At 35.7% G+C, this 6,620-nt stretch overlaps 1 non-coding gene across 1 annotated transcript; it reads left to right on the plus strand.

Moving 5' to 3' along the window:
* Positions 1-6,131: 6,131 nt before the first annotated feature.
* Positions 6,132-6,238, plus strand: LOC133803042 (small nucleolar RNA R71). The gene has a single exon (XR_009877773.1). It is a non-coding gene; the product is annotated as a small nucleolar RNA R71 (small nucleolar RNA).
* The last annotated feature ends 382 nt before the right edge of the window (positions 6,239-6,620 follow it).

Raw genomic sequence — 6,620 nt, forward strand, 5'->3', positions numbered from 1 at the left:
CGTCGTTTGAAGTGCATATCCCTAGAATGATAGAGGAAGTGAAGAGTAGCTTATCATAGACTTGAGCATGTCCAACAAGGTCTTGTTTCTTCTTTCTGAAACACCATTTTGATGTGGCGTTCCAGGTGTTGTGAGTTAGGATAGAATACCATGCTCCAGGATGAAATCTTTGAATTCTAAATCCAAATATTCACCACCTTGATCTGATCGAAGTGTTTTAATAGTTTTACCTAATTGCTTCTCAGCCTCAGATTTGAAGTCTTAAAAATTTCCAAAGGTTCCTGACTTCCTAAGCATTAGATAAGTATGATCATATCTTGAGTAGTTGCCAATGAAAGTGACGAAGTACTCATAACCACCTCTAGCATGTACATTAATTGGACCACAGACATCGCTATGTACAAGCTCTAATGGTTCCTTAGCTCTATTTTCTTTCGATGAGAAATGATGTTTGGTCATTTTTCCTTTTAGACAAGATTCACAAATCGAAAGAGTTCCAACAGTTAGTTCTCTCAATGGTCCATCTTTTGTTAGCCGGTTTATTTTGTCCAGAACAATATGACCTAGTCTAAGATGCCAAAGATATATGTCATCCTCATTTGAATCTTTTTGTCTTTTGTTACCTTTCAGTTTAGCTACTTTAAATAATTCTGAGTTATTTAGAGACCATTCATTAGGCTTGAGCATATACAGTCCGTTTGTTTGTTCCGCTTCACAAATTTTGAAACCATTCTTTGAAATAACAATCACATTATTATTGTAAGAAATATCAAAAGATTGTTAATGCAACATAGATAAAGAAACTAAGTTTCTCGACAATCCAGGAATAAAATAAACATTATTAAAAATAAGAACATTATTCCCAAATTATTAACAAACTGTTCCCATTGCTCTTGCTGAAATAAGCGCTCCACTTCCAACTCGCATAGTCACCTCACCATCAACAAGTTCCCTTGATGACTCAAGGATCTTCATAGAAAAACAAACATGGTTAGTGGCTCCTAAATATAAAACACAGGATGACATATCGCCTTTCACTATACAAGCTTGAAGTACAAGCAAATCACATTTACCTTTCTTTTTCAGCTCAGCAAGATACTTTTTACAGTTTCTCTTCTAGTGACCTTCAACTCCGCAGTTAAAACATTTTCCTTTAGGATTATTCTTTTTGGATTTTTTGTCATTCTTGTTCTCCTTGGCATTTAGTGACTTCTTGCCTTTCTTGGGCTTCTTGGCCTTACTTTTGTCCTTGTCATTGTTCTTCTTAGTTTTATCCTCAGAGGTTCAAGGTTTCTCCTCTGTCACATTTGCCTCTGCCTCTTTAGTTATGATTTTGTTAAGAGACTCAAATGTTTGCACTTCATTCAACAACTGGGTTGTTGTGGAAATTATGTATGCAAGTATACACAATCGTAACAAATATAAAATAGTAAGTAGAGTATCGTTCCCACGAGGACTGTTACTAATTACCAAGAGTCAATATTTATTTCTAATTGATTTGATGAATAAAGAATTTATTAAACTAAAAGAAGCAAACAATAAACTAGAACAATAGAGAACTCAATACTAATATATTAATTCAATGGAATACAAATTAGGGTTATTAACTTCATCAACTATCCACCTATGCCTCTCTAATGTGAATTTAAGAATTCCTATCTCTATTGTGATAGCGGATTACAATTGTAAATTATATTCTTAGTAGGACATATAACTCTCTACAATAAACAAATCTCCTACATCTCTCTGGTAAATTAACATATCACAGGCATTAAACACATAATCCCTAAGCTACACATATCATACAGGTACTCTCTTCCATTATAAATCTACAATTATTTGACTATAGCATATTTATCCTTCACTTCTCAGATCTCAGGTTAAAATCATATAAATCATGCAATCAATGGCCAATTAATCACAAGCATTAAACACAAGGTGAATGATTGACAATATTGATAGGAAATTCATAAAAACTTCATTAGATAATCATAAGGTTTCAAGAAGAATCCATTACACCATAAATAAGAGATTAGTTCACGCTAAACATAATCAAATCCATTAAACTAAATATAAATATCACTACAAGAGAAAGTAAAAGAAGAACAAGAAAAAGAATGATAGAAACTAGTTGATCTCCAAGATTTTGCCTCCACCGAGTGTTTCCTTGAGTTTCTCCTTAGGGTCTTCTCCCTTCAAAAATCATCATAATGTTGCTTATATAGTTGTTTGTGTTCTAAAAGTGAAATTCCATTTTTTCCTCTACATAAAATTCTCTAATTCACATTCTGACCGCCTCAAGCGCCGAGGCCCCATAATGAAGTGTCATGGCTCGTGTCCAAGATTCGAAGTTGTCTCGTCTCTGCCTCAACAAGCGTTGCGGCTCTAATGCATGTGCGTCGCGGCCCTAATTCCCCAACTAATGGCGTTGCGACTCAGAAAGGTAGTGTCGTGGCCCTTACTTTCTCAGAATTTTTCATCTCTGTCTAATCATAGCGCTGCGACCCAAATGCACAACGTTGTGGCTCAAATGTCTTTTTTTACACCAAATCACATATTTTCGAGGCCAAACACGATCATTTATCAATTTTCCATAAATCCTAAAATATTATCAAACACAAGCAACAAAAGCGTCATACTGCACAAATATAACTAAATAAGCTCCAAAATTCTCTAAAACAACTCCCTAAACTAATATAAAAACTACTCTATCAAACTCCCCCAAACTTAACTTTTACTCATCCTCGAGTAAAACCTATTGAATAAAAAAATGACTAACACACATGAATCAAGTTAGAACCTAACAAGCCTCAACCTAAAAAAAACACCATGCAATACAAGCTCAGAATTTTTCAATTGCATTTTATCCAGAATTTCAGCAAAATTAATTCAATAATCAACTTCAATCTTTCCTACACCAATCAACCTTAACCAATAAATAACACACAATCACAATACCATATACATGTCAAATCATTCCATTAAAACCAAGTATTTCATATGCTTGCATAATTCATCAATCTCCCCTAATATGATAACACATGCTCAAGAATCAAAAGGACTTTTTCAGCTTATAACGAAAGGCTTAGGCTCAGGTAGGTAAATAGAAAGTCATTTAGGCTCAACTATACCATAAGCACACAACTCAAACAAACCAATCTTTTTCAACTTGAAAACCCACAATCAATCCAAATTTCCTACTTTGAGAGAATTCATACTTCTTAATTTTTTTTCTAATGATATTACACTCCTCCAAACTTTTTTCCTTATATTCTTATTTGGAGTGTAGTTCATTTGTCAAAAAAAAAAAAATCTTCTTTCTTTGTCTCTCTCCGTATGTATTTTTTTCTATTGCCATTAATACAATTTCCCACATTAACCCCATTACAACTCCTTCCCCCATCACTTTTCATATGCTCATGGTATATCAAAGGGAAAGATAAATAACAAAGTTCCAGAAAGATAAATGTCAAACAACAAAAGAATCATGTTAGGCTCAAAATTGGGTAACTAGGGATTTAATACATTAAGGTTGGCTTGAAAGACTCAATCCTTCCAAATAATTGCCTAAATCATCTTCCTAAGCATGCATCATTCTAATTTCAGGTGAATCAAAAAACTATACAAGTTCTAAAATATTTTTCGAATCTCATTCCACAAACCCACTTAACATTCATATACTAAAAGGATTGTAAGAATTTTATTGATTAAGGCTTGTATGGCAATAAAAATTCAGACTAAAGCTCATCACACAATTAACCTCACCGATCACACGAATTCACACGGTTTTAAAAACTTCACTCATATCACATGATCATTAGTATCATCGGCTTCCAAACAACTTGATTCACAACTAACAACTAAAAACATGAAGAAAAAAAACTAAAAACCAAAGAGAAACAAAGTAAACTCTCCCAAAACTTAAATTACACATTTCCCCCAACGTGTCACAAAAAGAATAAGGAAAGAGGATGTACCAAAACACGCACCACATCAGTATGGTGGATTTTTTTTTCTGGGTAGGCACGCTACGACTCATTTCTTGGGCGTCGCGGAGCCTGGACTTCACCAAAAATTCAGGGGTTCTCTAACTTCACAAGGGCCGCGGCTCTAATAGTGGGCACACCGTCTCAAAATAGCATACGTAATTTTTTTTTCATGATTTCCACGGTTCATATTACAATATGAAGTCTAAAATTATAAAAATATAAAAATTAAAACTCAACATATAATTCTTTTCCAATCTTAAACAAAACAATAAAAGTATGGGACACCTCCCAAGGGCATTGTCGTTAACGTCATTTAGCCGAATGTTGAATTCCTCTTCAATTTCAACTTGGATCAAGTCCACCCCTCACATCCTTGAGAGCCATAGTGTCATGAGTGAACGCTTATTTCTTATTATTACAAATTGGTGGAACTTTCCCTCGCTCATGTAACATTCAAATCTTCCCACTATGGAACCTTTTCAAATGAGTATGCACTTTTTTCATACCACTTTTAGCCATGGACCATTGCTTAGAGACTTCCAACTCATTATCTCCTCTTTTTATCACATCAACTCTACTACAAGTTGGAATTTCCGTTGCTGCAAAGACATTAAATGTTACCTCTTTTTGCACTAGCAGCTTCAACTCACCCTTTTGAACATCGATTAATGTCCTACCAGTAGCCAAGAATGGCCTTCCAAGAATTATTATAATATTTTCCTCTTCCTCCATATCAAGAATAATAAAGTCTGCAAGGAAGATGAATTTGTCCACCTTTACTAGAACATCCTCAATCACTCCGCGAAGATGTTTTACTAAACGATCCGCCATTTGTAAGGACACGGTACTAGGTCGAGCTTCTCCCAATTTCAACTTACAAAAGATTGATAAAGGCATTAAGTTTATAATAGCCCCTAAATCACATAAAGCCTTAGTTACCATTGAGCCCCCTATAGAGCATGGAATATTGAAGCTATCGGGATCTTTAAGCTTGGGAGGTAGCTTCTTTTGAAGTATCACACTGCACTCCTCAATAAGTGCCATTGTCTCATAGTCCCCCAGTTTCCTTTTCTTTGACAAAATTTTCTTCATAAAATTCACGTAACTTGGCATTTGTTCAAGTGCCTTAACAAACGGGTTATTGATGTGTAGCTTTCGAAAGATATCCAAAAATTTACAAAATTGCTTGTCAAGCTTATTATTTCAAAGCCTTTGCGGATATGGAATCTTGATATGGTGATTTATGATTATGTTTGGTTGCTTCTTATCAAGGTTCTCAGTAACCTCTTCTTCTACTTTACCCTTCTTCTCATCAACCACTTTTGGCTCTTTTAACTCCTTACCACTCCTCAAATATATTGCATTGAACTGCTCTTTTGGGTTTACCTTGGTAGTGCTTAATATGTTCGCTTGAGCATGGTTTTTCATTAAAGTATCCAATTGACTAATCTGAGTCTCGAAACTCCTGATAGATGCCCTTGTCTCGGTCATAAGCTGATTCAATACATCAGGTTGTGCTTCAGGTTTCTTCATGGGAAATGGCTACTGTGGTGGTCTATTCAGTGGTTGATAAAAGCCAGGCGAAGGTTATGATAAGATTGTTGGAGTTGTGGCTATGGAGGTGGGAACTGTTGCTGATTTTGAGGGAAAGGTTGTTGTGCAGCTTGGTTATTTGTCCATGAGAAGTTAGGATGGTTCTTCCACCCTTGGTTGTAAGACATGGAATAAGGGTTATTAACTGGCCTTTGGAATTTTCTTATGGCTTGTACTTGTTCCATAGGCATATTATTCATATCCATGGAAGGACACTGATTTAATGGATGCGCACTCCCACATGCCCCACATAGACTCTGTACATGCATGGCTTGAGATGGAAGATTTCTCTATTGTAATTATTTCGTTAAGGCTGCAACTTGAGCTGTAAGCATGGAAATAACATCCAATTCAATCATACCAGCCACCTTCTTTGTTTGTCCCCCCTCATTAGGCTATTGGTAATTGCTCATAGCCATCTCTTCCAGTAATTTATAGGCCTCATTAGCACTTTTTATCATGAACACACCCCTTGCTGCTGCATCAATTATTGTGCGAGTAGTACCATTTGACCCATTGTAAAAATTGTGAACTAGCATCCACTTCTCTATACCATGATGAGGGCACTTCCTTAACAGCTCTTTGAGTCTCTTCCATACATCATACACTAATTCCCCTTTCGTTTGGTATAAATTATTAATTTCCCCTCTCAACTTTGTAGCTTTCGCTGGAGGGAATAACTTTGTAAGGTACTTCTGGGCTAGTTCCTCTCATGTTGTAATAGATTTGGCTTGCATCGAAATTAACCAACTCTTTGCTTGGTCTATTAGGGAAAATGGGAATATTCTTAGTTTAATCGCATCATCACTTACCCCATTCATCTTAAAAGTTTCACATAACTCCAGGAAATTAGCTATGTTCAAATTAGGATCTTCAGTAGCCAACCCCCCAAATGGAATGGTTGATTGAACCATTTGTAATATTGCTGACTTGATCTCAAAGTTATCAGCAACAACTGTTGGGTGTCTGATGCATGAATGCACTCTCGTGGCAGGTGACAATGGGAAGCACATAATCTTTAAGCGTCCTTGGTCCTTG

Source organism: Humulus lupulus, chromosome 9 (genome assembly GCF_963169125.1).
Source record: "Humulus lupulus chromosome 9, drHumLupu1.1, whole genome shotgun sequence".
NCBI lineage: Eukaryota > Viridiplantae > Streptophyta > Magnoliopsida > Rosales > Cannabaceae > Humulus > Humulus lupulus.